This window comes from Pygocentrus nattereri, chromosome 17, assembly GCF_015220715.1.
Source record: "Pygocentrus nattereri isolate fPygNat1 chromosome 17, fPygNat1.pri, whole genome shotgun sequence".
Classification (NCBI taxonomy): Eukaryota; Metazoa; Chordata; class Actinopteri; order Characiformes; family Serrasalmidae; genus Pygocentrus; species Pygocentrus nattereri.
In genome coordinates this window covers 1,234,488-1,248,371 of record NC_051227.1, presented here as the reverse complement: position 1 = coordinate 1,248,371, position 13,884 = coordinate 1,234,488, and the positions used below count along the sequence as shown (strand labels likewise).

General features: G+C 44.5%; 1 protein-coding gene across 1 annotated transcript in view; it reads left to right on the top strand.

Moving 5' to 3' along the window:
* The first annotated feature begins 13,191 nt into the window (after positions 1-13,191).
* The window catches only part of ostn (osteocrin), a 74,489-nt gene continuing 73,796 nt past the window's right edge, over positions 13,192-13,884 (top strand). The window contains exon 1 of the mRNA XM_017708864.2: positions 13,192-13,308. The gene's annotated coding sequence lies outside the window, so the exon portion shown is untranslated. The remainder of the gene's footprint in view (positions 13,309-13,884) is intronic.

Genomic DNA, 13,884 nt, shown 5'->3' with positions numbered 1-13,884 from the left:
TTGAAGCCTGAAATGTGGCAAAAGGTTGAAAAGTTCAAGGGGGCTGAATACTTTTGCAACCCACTGTATAAACATCATATATAAACATATATAAACATGCTGCCATCTTCTCTGGGCCCGAGCTCAAAGCAGAAAAGTGTCCCGTGGTCTGACGAATCAACATTTGACATTTTTTTTGGAAATCATGGACACTTTGTCCTCCGGGCTAAAGACCACTTAGCTTGTTATCAGTGCACAGTTCAAAGGCAAGTATTGATGATGGTATAGGGGTGGTATAGGGGTGCATTAGTGCACATGGCATGGGTGACTTGCACATCTGTGAAGGCACCATTAATGCCGAACAATATATACATGTTTTGGCGATATATGCTGCCATCCAGATGCTGTCTTTTTCAGGGAAGGCCTTGATTATTTCAGCAAGATAATGTCAAACTGTCTTCTGCATGTATTACAACAACATTGCTCCGTATTAAACGAATCTGGATGCTAAACTGCAGTCTAGACCTGTCACCACTGAAAACACTTGGCACCTTATAAAATTAAAAATATGAGAATGGAGACCCCGACCTGTTGAGCAGCTGTAATCCTATGTCAAGCAAAAATGGGAAAACATTCCACGTTTAAAACTAGAGCAGTTGGTCTCCTGAGTTCCCAAACACATAGAGTGTTGTTAAAATAAGAGGTGATGAAACACAGTAAACATGCCCTGTCCCAACTTTTTTGGAACATGTTGCTGGCATCAAATTCAATATGGGCATATATTTTTCAAAAAACAATAACATTTCTCAGTTTCAACATTTGATTTGTTGTTTTTGTCATATTGTCAATTAAATATAGGGGTTAAATGATTTGCATGTGCTGGATCTTGTTTACTTCTCCGGTGCGTACAGGGCAGAGCCCCGCCCCCACGATGGTTACTCAGACCACATATCTGTCTATCAACCTGGAGGAGTACTCAGAATCAGTGACTGGCTACATCAGCAAGTGCACTGATGATGTTACTGTGTCCAAACCCATCACAACTCACCCCAACTAGAAACCATGGATGACTGCAGAGGTGCGCACGCTGCTGAGAACCCGCGACAAGACTTTCAAGTCAAGGGACAAAGCAAGCCTCAGGTTGGCAAGAGCCAAGCTCTCCCAGGCCATCAAAGAGGCTAAGCGTGCCAAAGAAAATCCATGATCATTTTCAAAATGCTGCTGACACACAGCACAGGTGGCAGAGCATCCAGGCCATCACCAACTACAAGTCACCTCCACCTGCTTGTGACAGTGATGCCTCCCTTCCAGAGATGCTTAACAACTTCTATGCTCGGTTTGAGGCACAGAACGGCACGACGGTGAGGAAATCCACACCTCCTCCAAGCGAACAGGTACTGTGTCTGTCCACTGCTGATGTGCAGAGAATTTTACACAGAGTCAACCCACGAAAAGCACCAGGATCTGACAGCATACCAGGCAGAGTGCTCAGAGAATGCACCGAACAGCTGGCTGATGTTCTCACGGACATATTCAACATCTCTGTGAGCACTGCAGTCGTTCCAACGTGCTTCAAGTCCACCATCATCATCCCTGTGCCGAAGAAGTCTCCAGTGTCCTGCCTCAATGACTACCGTCCCATTGCACTCACTCCCATCATCATGAAATGCTTTGAGAGGCTTGTCATGAGGCACATTAAAGACCAGCTTCCTCCTTTACTGCACCCACTGCAATTTCCATATCGCCCCAACCGCTCAACGCCATCTCCACCACGCTCCACCTGGGTCTCTTCCTCCTAGACAATAAAGACACCTATGTCAGAAAGCTGTTCATAGACTTCAGTTCAGCATTCAACACCATCATCTCTCAGTACCTGATTGGAAAGCTGAGCCTGCTGGGCCTGAACACTTCCCTCTGTAACTGGATCTTGGATTTCCTATATGAGAGACCTCAGTTAGTCAGGATAGAAAATAAAAAATCTCCAGCACCACCACACTGAGCACCGGTGCCCCTCAGGGCTGTGTGCTCAGTCCACTGCTGTTTACTCTGCTGACTCATGACTGCACTGCAAAGTGCAGCTCAAACCACATCATCAAGTTCGCTGATGACACGACTGTGGTGGGTCTCATCAGCAAGAACAACCTGTCTCTGAATGTAGACAAAACTAAGGAGATGGTTGTTGACTTCCGAGGAGTGCCACCCCTCACTTCACATCACTGGCTCTGCTGTGGAAATCATCAGAAGCATCAAGTTCCTCTGTGTCCACATCACAGAGAACCTCACCTGGTCCCTCAACACCAACTCCAAAGCCAAGAGAGCCCAGCAGCACCCTCTACTTCCTGCTGAGACTGAAGAAGGCTCATCTCCCCCCTCCCATCCTCACCATGTTCTACAGGGGGACATTATTCCACTACCTCATGTCCTGTCTGTTTACTGTGTCTGATGTCTGTTTAATTTATCCTATTTATTGTTTCTAGTTTAATACTTGAATCTCATTCAGCTAATCTGTTTCCAATGAGCGGCAACAAATGAGCCAGCGTTTCTAGGTCAGTTTCTTCATGCATATTTGGTTTATTTGAGAGCCATACTTGGTCCATCAAGGTCATGAGCAGAGGACAGTTGCAGTGAACAACTGGACAATGTTAGTAAAATAAATGGCTTTCCTCCCATGTAACAAACTCCCATGTGGATGACGATGACAATGCCAATGTAACAGGAGGAGGGTCAATTTTTTGATAAGGAGTTCCTCATTGGTAAAACTACTGGGCCAACTCTCATCTGAGATAACTCTCAGCTTCCAGTTTTCCAGAATACAAACAGTCATCAAAGCCCAACACAGGTTTTCCACCTCCAAAACATACTCAGCTGCCGGATCCCAGTAAATACTCACAGCCCTACATAAAAAGAGACAACACCATGGTCAGTTGTGAATTCAGTTATGACTACACACCCAGCCATCACCATATCTTGAGATGTCTTAAGGCATGTGTAAAGACACATTATGAAGACATCTTAGGACATCTGGAATGAGACAGCTGTACAGAGCTGAAGTTGGGCGGTCACTGTGTTTACAGTGTGCTGCTGGGATGAGGCAGCTGTACAGATGTGAAGCTGAGCGGTCACTGTGTTTACAGTGTGCTGCCGGGATGAGACAGCTGTACAGATGTGAAGCTGAGCGGTCACTGTGTTTACAGTGTGCTGCCAGGATGAGACAGCTGTACAGATGTGAAGCTGAGCGGTCACTGTGTTTACAGTGTGCTGCCGGGATGAGACAGCTGTACAGATGTGAAGCTGGGCAGTCACTGTGTTTACAGTGTGCTGCTGGGATGAGACAGCTGTACAGATGTGAAGCTGAGCAGTCACTGTGTTTACAGTGTGCTGCTGGGATGAGACAGCTGTTCAGATGTGAAGCTGGGCAGTCACTGTGTTTACAGTGTGCTGCTGGGATGAGACAGCTGTACAGATGTGAAGCTGAGCAGTCACTGTGTTTACAGTGTGCTGCTGGGATGAGACAGCTGTCCAGATGTGAAGTTGTGTTTACAGTGCGCTGCTGGGATGAGACAGCTGTACAGAGCTGAAGCTGAGCGATCACTGTGTTTACAGTGTGCTGCTGGGATGAGACAGCTGTACAGAGCTGAAGCTGGGCGCTCACTGTGTTTACAGTGTGCTGCTGGGATGAGACAGCTGTCCAGAGCTGAAGTTGGGCGGTCACTGTGTTTACAGTGTGATGCTGGGATGAGACAGCTGTCCAGACCTGAAGTTGGGCGATCACTGTGTTTACAGTGTGATGCTGGGATGAGACAGCTGTACAGAGCTGAAGCTGGGCGGTCACTGTGTTTACAGTGTGATGCTGGGATGAGACAGCTGTACAGACCTGAAGCTGGGCGGTCACTGTGTTTACAGTGTGATGCTGGGATGAGACAGCTGTACAGACCTGAAGCTGGGCGGTCACTGTGTTTACAGTGTGATGCTGGGATGAGACAGCTGTACAGATGTGGAGCTGGGCGGTCACTGTGTTTACAGTGCGCTGCTGGGATGAGACAGCTGTACAGAGCTGAAGTTGGGCGGTCACTGTGTTTACAGTGTGCTGCTGGGATGAGACAGCTGTCCAGATGTGGAGCTGGGCGGTCACTGTGTTTACAGTGCGCTGCTGGGATGAGACAGCTGTACAAATGTGGAGCTGGGCGGTCACTGTGTTTACAGTGCGCTGCTGGGATGAGACAGCTGTACAGAGCTGAAGCTGGGTGGTCACTGTGTTTACAGTGTGCTGCTGGGATGAGACAGCTGTACAGATGTGAAGCTGAGCGGTCACTGTGTTTACAGTGTGCTGCTGGGATGAGACAGCTGTCCAGATGTGAAGCTGGGCGGTCACTGTGTTTACAGTGTGATGCTGGGATGAGACAGCTGTCCAGAGCTGAAGTTGGGCGGTCACTGTGTTTACAGTGTGATGCTGGGATGAGACAGCTGTCCAGATGTGAAGCTGAGCGGTCACTGTGTTTACAGTGTGCTGCCGGGATGAGACAGCTGTACAGATGTGAAGCTGGGCGGTCACTGTGTTTACAGTGCGCTGCTGGGATGAGACAGCTGTACAGATGTGAAGCTGGGCGGTCACTGTGTTTACAGTGTACTGCCGGGATGAGACAGCTGTCCAGATGTGAAGCTGAGCGGTCACTGTGTTTACAGTGTGCTGCTGGGATGAGACAGCTGTACAGATGTGAAGCTGGGCAGTCACTGTGTTTACAGTGTGCTGCTGGGATGAGACAGCTGTCCAGATGTGAAGCTGGGCAGTCACTGTGTTTACAGTGTGCTGCTGGGATGAGACAGCTGTACAGAGCTGAAGCTGGGCGGTCACTGTGTTTACAGTGTGCTGCTGGGATGAGACAGCTGTCCAGATGTGAAGTTGTGTTTACAGTGCGCTGCTGGGTAAGACAGCAGTCCAGATGTGAAGTTGTGTTTACAGTGTGCTGCTGGGTAAGACAGCAGTCCAGATGTGAAGTTGTGTTTACAGTGCGCCGCTGGGTAAGACAGCTGTCCAGATGTGAAGTTGTGTTTACAGTGCGCTGCTGGGTAAGACAGCTGTCCAGATGTGAAGTTGTGTTTACAGTGCGCTGCTGGGTAAGACAGCTGTCCAGATGTGAACTTGTGTTTACAGTGTGCTGCTGGGTAAGACAGCAGTCCAGATGTGAACTTGTGTTTACAGTGCGCTGCTGGGAGCGGGTGATAAGCGACATCTGAAATATGCCATTAGCTGAGGTAAATCTGCAGGAGCTGAATGAAATATGGCATGAACTCAGGTAAATCTATAGTAGGTGAATGAGATATGCCATTAACTGAGGTAAATCTGCCATAGCTGAGTGAAATCTGTCATTAACTGAGTGAAACATGTTACTAAGTGAGGAAAATCTGCAGAGGCTGAGTGAAATATGGCATTAACTGAGGTAAATCTGCAGTAACTGAGTGAAATAAGTTATTAACTGAGGTAAATCTGCAGAAGCTGAGTGAAATATGCCATTACTATTACTCAAATACATTTGTTTATTATTGTTTGGCTGTTGGCGGCACGGTGGCGTGGTGGGTAGCGCTGTCGCCTCACAGTGAGGAGGGCCTGGGTTCGATTCCCCGGCTGGGTGACTGGGGTCCTCTCTGTGTGGAGTTTGCATGTTCTCCCCGTGTCTGTGTGGGTTTCCTCCGGGTTCTCCGGTTTCCTCCCACAGTCCAAAGACATGCAGTCAGGCCAATTGGACATGCTAAATTGCCCCTGGGTGTGAGTGACTGTCTGTGTGTGTCTGTCTGCCCTGCGATGGACTGGCGACCTGTCCAGGGTGTATCCTGCCTTCCGCCCGAAGACTGCTGGGATAGGCTCCAGCATCCCCCCGCGACCCTGACAGAGAAGCGGCTTAGAAAATGGATGGATGGATGGATGGATGGATGTTTGGCTGTTATTATTGTCTTGAGGACATACTAGTTATATTCTTGCTATAATCTACATTAAGGAGTGCTGTGGTAATCCTGGTAATCCTCTGTTGTAATGTTCAGTTTGGCAGTACCACAGGAATACCACTCTCATACCACAGGACTTTTTGTAGTGGACCTCTTTTTGGTCTCAACCGAACTGTCTTAAGACAACATTATGTCTCAAGACAAAGTGATGTGTTAAGTCATGCCTCATCTTCAAGACACACAAAATGATTACTTCTGTGTCTTAAGACGTTAACTTTCATGTCTCAAGACAAAGACAGTGTCTTCACTCGCACGTCTTAAGACGTTCTTGAGATGTCTTGATATAAGAAAATGTCTCAAGACATCTTATGACACAGTGACAGCTGGGTATGTATTGCCTTTAATAAATATTACAAGCACAGTTACTGTTAAAAAAACTGTGCGCACACACAACAGTGTCACCTCCCATATTAAATGTCATATATGCACCTTTTAGTGCAGATCTGTCACATGGAGCACAGCAGGACGCTTGCTTACCAGATGGCACTCTTGCAACATCTGTGAGGCAGGGTGTCCTCTAATGTCTCTTGTTTACAAGGAGACACACTTGGCATGCATGCATGAGACAGACGTCAGTCTAGTGTCCCCCTTAAAGGAAATTTCTGATGTTATCAACCAATGTAGGAATCCAATTAAGTTTCCTCAGCTCTTGAGTTTTTGTCATAAGCAACAAAGGGTTTATTGCAGCACTCAGATTGGTATTCATGTGTCTATGTATATAGATGACACTGTGAAAAGTGTTTTGACATCCACTCAGACATCATTCCTAGGACTAAGGCACGTTTAGCTCCAGCATAAAACAAAAAAAAATTTGGACACCAAACTTTGATAACTGATGGATCAAATTTGTAGTTTTACCTACAGCACAGCAAATGGGGAAACACCCCTTTATACTGTGCTTTTTGAAAGAAGCGTATTGTCTCTCTGCAGTATTCATCAGTACTCATCTATCACTAACTTCAAAGGATCTGTCTATCCTCTTATTAACTCTTATTATATAAGTAACACAGAGGCCAACTATCAGCTTCAATACTTCTTTTCAGTTACACAAGACCACATGTAGCTAAATGTGATGTACAGTGGAACTTGTGTTGTAAATTGGGTCATGATACCTTTTTGAATGCAACAACAAGCAAAACCATGTCTGCATAGCTGAGAATGGTTTCTAGCCAGGCATGATTGACATGCAGGGCTGTTAAAGCTGCTCTGCTAATAAAGATAATAAAGGTTCGCATTCCTCCATCATATACCCATGCACTGCTGTTAAATAGACATTTCAATACATTTCCTTACGAACTCTGCTACCACAGCATGTCCTTGATTTGGACTGATATGTACAGTATGTATTTTGGTCACTTTTGAATGTTGGTGGTGCTTTCACACTCGTGGTAGCAGGAGACGGACTCTACAACCCACACAAGTGGCTCAGGTAGTGCAGCTCATCCAGGATGGCACATCAATGTGAGCTGTGGCAAGAAGGTTTGCTGTGTCTGTCAGCGTAGTGTCTAGAGGCTGGAGGCGCTACCAGGAGACAGGCCAGTACACCAGGAGACGTGGAGGAGGCCGTAGGAGGGCAACAACCCAGCAGCAGGACCGCTGCCTCTGCCTTTGTGCAAGGAGGAACAGGAGGAGCATTGCCAGAGCCCTGCAGAATGACCTCCAGCAGACCACAAATGTGCATGAGTCTGCACAAACGGTTAGAAACCGACTCCATGAGGATGGTATGAGGGCCCGACATCCACAGATGGGGGTTGTGCTCACAGCCCAACACCGTGCAGGACGCTTGGCATTTGCCAGAGAACACCAGGGTCGGCAAATTGGCCACTGGCGCCCTGTGATCTTCACAGATGAAAGCAGGTTCACACTGAGCACATGTGACAGACGTGACAGAGTCTGGAGACGCCATGGAGAGCGATCTGCTGCCTGCAACATCCTTCAGCATGACCGGTTTGGCAGTGGGTCAGTAATGGTGTGGGGTGGCATTTCTTTGGAGGGCCGCACAGCCCTCCATGTGCTCGCCAGAGGTAGCCTGACTGCCATTAGGTACCGAGATGAGATCCTCAGACCCCTTGTGAGACCATATGCTGGTGCGGTTGGCCCTGGGTTCCTCCTAATGCAGGACAATGCTAGACCTCATGTGGCTGGAGTGTGTCAGCAGTTCCTGCAAGATGAAGGCATTGAAGCTCTGGACCGACCCGCCCGTTCCCCAGACCTGAATCCGATTGAGCACATCTGGGACATCATGTCTCGCTTCATCCACCAATGCCACGTTGCACCACAGACTGTCCAGGAGTTGGCGGATGCTTTAGACCAGGTCTGGGAGGAGATACCTCAGGAGACCATCCGCCACCTCATCAGGAGCATGCCCAGGCGTTGTAGGGAGGTCATACAGGCACGTGGAGGCCACACACAATACTGAGCCTCATTTTGACTTGTTTTAAGGACATTACATCAACGTTGGATCAGCCTGTCGTGTGTTTTTCCACTTTAATTTTGTGTGTGACTCCAAATCCAGGCCTCCACTGGTTAATACATTTGATTTCCATTGATGATTTTTGTGATTTTATTGTCAGCACATTCAACTTTATACAGAACAAAGTCTTCAATGAGAATATTTCATTCATTCAGATCTAGGATGAGTTATTTGAGTGTTCCCTTTATTTTTTTGAGCAGTGTAGTAACCAGATCATGCAAAATCAAAGGAATCAGACAGGAGAAGATCACCCAGATAGTACATTTGCTATAGCCAAAACCTGGGCCATATACATGCCAGAACTGTTGGGTGACAACCAGCTGCAGGTGGCTGTGGCGTTGATGGGATTTGAACTCATCATCTCCTGATGAAGGGGCAATCAGTGTTGGACAGTGCAGTTCAAGGCTGGATTACAAAGCTTCTGAAAGGGATGCAAGCCCTCAATGAGGCGGCAAAGCACAAGACACCCAGGAAGAAATGACTACTGAATCATGCAGGGTCCCCAGATGTTTATTCCTTCCATCATCGACCTAAAACAGTGAATCCAAATGCAGTCCATCAGCAAAAACGTTTGGTGTTCACGTTTTACAACTAAGCTGCCAGGCTAACAATGCCGGCTGGAAGTAAGTAGTCACCAAAAGGTAAGTACTGATGCAGAGGAGCGCAAACTGTAGTTCTGACAATGTTCTACAAGAAGCAAGTGACACAAGAGAGGAGAGAAGGCGTTTTAAGTTGGGGATGCAAAAATGTTAAGCATCGTATATCGTATATGTGATGTAAACTGATGACATCATGCAAAATGATTTGCCCTTTTTTTTATTATTATTTGCACCAAACAGGCTGTGCCAGACGGTGCAATGAGGCGAGAGATGACAATCTACTCATATAACTGACACAGAGCTCTGATTCACAGCCTCTCTCTGCTCTCGCCTTCTGGCAGAACTTTATGCAAATGAGCTGAGTGGCGATGCGATTGTTGATGTGTGGCGAGGTAAGAGATTATGCCAGGCACTGAGATTTAACACTGAAACGCGCACTGACTGGGCGATATAAAGCTTGGCTAAAACTTCATTATTTATGAGATAAATTCTCCGTCTTTTCGTGCGTTGACATTAGGAGGCGATTTGTCCCTCATGACGCCTGAACTTTGTCTTGTGGGTGCACTCGAGGCTGCAATCCTTCCGCTATTGCTGTGGGTTTTTTGAGCCGATCAGTGACGTGGTCGCTTCAGCGCGTTATAGTTACTTAAGCTGAGACAATTTCAGCTCGATTTGTTTTGCCGCTGGTCGCTAAATCGCGTCCACCTGTAGGAAATAACTGGACTTGATGCCTGTCGCTCTGTCGCCTGCTGGTGCAATACCCCGGCTGCTTCCCCTCACCGCGCATGCGCCTCACTGACACGCATGCGTAGAGAATGTTACTTTAGCACCTTTGGTGTTGCGCCGAATTCCGACTCCCCGGCAGAATCCGACTCCCCCTCGCGTGCACGCGCTTCACGTAAACATGTGGACGTTACGGACTGCACTCCGGGTTTTTTGGCTTATTTCTGTGTGTAAATAACGCTTTATCTTTAATTTCCCTCCACAGCAAACAACACAACGGGATCTAAAGCCAAATAAAGACTCTCACTCTGGTGGTTTAGAAACGATTGTTGTTGTTGTTGTTGTTGTTGTTGTTGTTGTACTTGAGAACTGGTGGGACTGAATGGCTTTCAGTCATAACGATAAATATTCCAGCATATTAAACACAGCTTTAAACCTCTGGTGCAATAAAGGTCGAAGCAAACGAAGCAAAACAAAAATGTTCCATGTCAGACAATGTTTATGATTTTCTTCACATCAGTTCATTTTTTCACAATTCTTCTATTGTGTTTTCTTCCAGTTGAAGCTGGGCCATTCCCTCCAAACGGATTTTCAAAACATTCCATGTCTAAAATGACAAACAAAACCATTACAAGCACCTACACACCATGCATGCAGTGTATAAGAACAACTCCAGTCATGCAAAAGCTCTTACACACGTGGCAAGGCTATAATCAAGTGCGCAGAGCTGTATGTGCGTTTCATTTACCCAAAACCACGCCATAGCAGCCAAGTGGTATTGTTTCTACCTACCCTACGGTATCTATGGGAACGTGAAGTAGACAGGTTTTGATAATGCTGCTGGTCCCATCTTATGTACAGAAGTATCATAAATATGTCATTTATAAAGAAATATCATTGCATCCAGCAAATGCACATACATAAGTTCTGCCAACACTCCCTTGTACACATAGTGCACTTCATAGTAACGTTTTTCATTCTACATAGAAATATTAAAATTATACAGCACCTGCTTTTGACATGTGCTTAGTGGTGACTGCTATCACTGATTCAAAAGCTTTACACTGTTCCACTTGCTTCCCTAGTGTGAAACCAACTTCTGTGTAGTTAGAAACCTACAAGTAATCCTTCTAACAAACACAGACACAGGTTGAAAACCTAATCTCCTTCACAGAAGTAGATATATGTGTTACTCTACACTGGTATACGACCGCTGTAGATCATTTATAGCATTGCACCTTATCTTGTAACAATGTACTGCGCTACACTGACCTCACATTTGAAGTCATGGGCTTTAGCATGTACAGCCGACAGGAAGGGCCTCAGGAAGGGCTGGAGAGTCCGAACTCTCTCTTTATAGGTGCGAACAATATACACAGGCGTCCACACGAAAGAAGGTGATGCCATGCTTGGATGCCTGCTGCTGCTGTAGAACATGAGGTACACAAATATCTTACCCATTAACACATCAGTGGCACCAGCAAGACTCCATGTCTACAGGCTGCCAGCTCCAGTTCCTTCTCCTCCACCTTTCAGCTGGATCTGGGTAAAGGCTCTCTGGCTGCTGACCACTCACCACCACAAGTGCCCATTCCAATGACCTACACTCTAGTAAGTCCTAATTGACAAATGATAATGTCAAATCATTACAGGAAACAATACTAAATTACTTTCTGAGAACAAGTATAGGGCAGTGGAGTAGAGTGATACAGCTTTTGAGCATTTAAGTGTATAGGTAGATATGACAATAATGGCGGAATTGACAATAAGTTGTAATGTTGTTTACTTTAAATATTCAGAAACAAGTGCAAACTGCAATTACCTGTTTGGTTTTGGAATCTAGGCACATCTTCGTGATAAGCGATTAAGACACTGTCAAAGATTGCCTCCTTATAGTTAACAGTTTATGATTATGATGGCATACAGTGAAAAGTTACTTGATGGGCAATTTGAAATGGTCTATTTTGCCGTTCATTGATGTAAACAGTGTGAATGGGTATATTTTGAATACCTTGCTTTGCTGTTGAAACAGTAATGTTTGTGGTTTCTGTCACCCGAGACCGCAAGCATTGCTGGTGTGCTGGCAGCAAATTCAGATTTAGACTGAACCAAATGCAAATTATTCTTTTAAATATATATATATATATATATATATATATATATATATATATATATATATATATATACATATATATTATTGAACAGAGGATGTGAGACCCATAACTGACATACCATGTCCATTAATGTTGCATAGAAAAATAAAGCTTTTATAAAATTGCATAGAGATATTTCGAAAGGTCAAATTTGTTTTTCACAAGAACACTTATGAATCCATACCTGTTAAAGTTAACGGTGACTCTTCACTAAATAAAATACATCAAAGTGCAAAGACGCCAAAAAAAATATTTTTAGAATTTCATTCCTCAATAAGGGAGCTGGGCTCCCAGGAGTCCTATTTGGTCCCACTGTAAAGAGGAAAACAATTCTGAGTAATACTAGCAAAGGCTAGCAAAATATACAACATGTGCATGTTACATTGTGATATTTTTGTCAAATATTCTAAAATTATTAAAATATATTTCAGTAACTGTGAACATTGTTACAGTTTATCCATCAAATTTAAATTGTAAATAAATAAATAAATAAAAATAGCACACATACCAGGTACCAGGTATTGCGCGAAACCCACCGAATCAAGACCTCATTTATCCCCACAGAACAAATACAAAACAAAGATCATCACAACACAAGTTTGGCCTTCAGAGTACTCTATCAATATCCGGCGACATGGCTTCATGTCAGGATGAGTGCTCAGCAGATACTGATACTTAAAAGAATACAAAAATACAGTCTTGTTATTTATAGAATTAAGACATTCTATAAGACATAAGATAGAAATAAGACATTTTTGGTTGACTACATTAAAACTTACTAAAGATGGATAACATACCAGAGACTACAGAAGTTCTTCTAACCATTTAAATGTTTAATGTATATAAAACAACTATTCATCTTTCAAATCACTGTTGCAGATTTTTGATAATCTACACATTATTTAATCTATTTTTGGAGAGAAAATGTACTTCACGTTTTTGTTTTTTTGTGTATCTTCTCAGGTCCCCTCTGCTGGTCTGGCTCTGCAAAAAATTGTAAGTGATATAACATTTCTATACTAAAATAAGTTACAATAAATTAATAACATATATAGTACGGTAATAACACTTTATTTCCTAATAACACAACATATTGTTTACTTCACCTCTTTGTCTTTTTTTGCCCTTTTGATGCTGGTATGCTGGTCTTGGGGCCTGTGATTTCCTGGGTGGGGGTTTTCATCTTCGCAGATCCATCGATCTCTGGGCTTGCAGTTTCCAAACCAACAGACTGAGGCCCAGGGGTTTCCAAACTGTTGGCCTGCAGGCCACTGGTTTCCAGACTGGTGATTTGCAAACCAGTTGTTTCCCGACTGGTGGTCTGTAGACAGTCTGTGGTCCATTATCTTCCGGACTGGCTGCTTGCATCATCATCTAGAAGGTAATCTCCACCGAGTATAGCATCTGCCACCAGACTGCCCCTGTATGTCTTCCCCAAAAGTAATATGGGGAACAAATCCAGGACAGCAAGTTTGTCAAGCTGAAATAAAAAATAACAAATTACATATTATGCCCAGATTAAAAGAGTCAAATATTAATTTCGTGATAGCTTGCTATTGGTTACATTTTAGTAAAACAGCACGTTTGAGTTATGCATACAAGATGTTTAAAAGGTGATTCTCATATGAAAAAACATGCTTGCCTACTGTTTATAACCAAATATTTCGACAATGTCATAAATACTATTTTAAAATATGGGTGAAATCCAATTTGGTCAAACTCGTGTTTACTATCCATACTACACAAAATCCAAGAAATCTGCACTCATTAACGCCAGAAAACTCAGCACATCAACGAAAAACAGAACAACAATAAGAAAAACAGATGTTAGATATTAGTACCCTTAGCCCTGACCTGCCCTTACCAAGACATGGCTGCTATTAAGGACAGTCCTGTTGTTATTCTTTTTAATAGACGTTGTCCATCCAGGTTTATTTTCTTTGAACAGTCTTCTCTT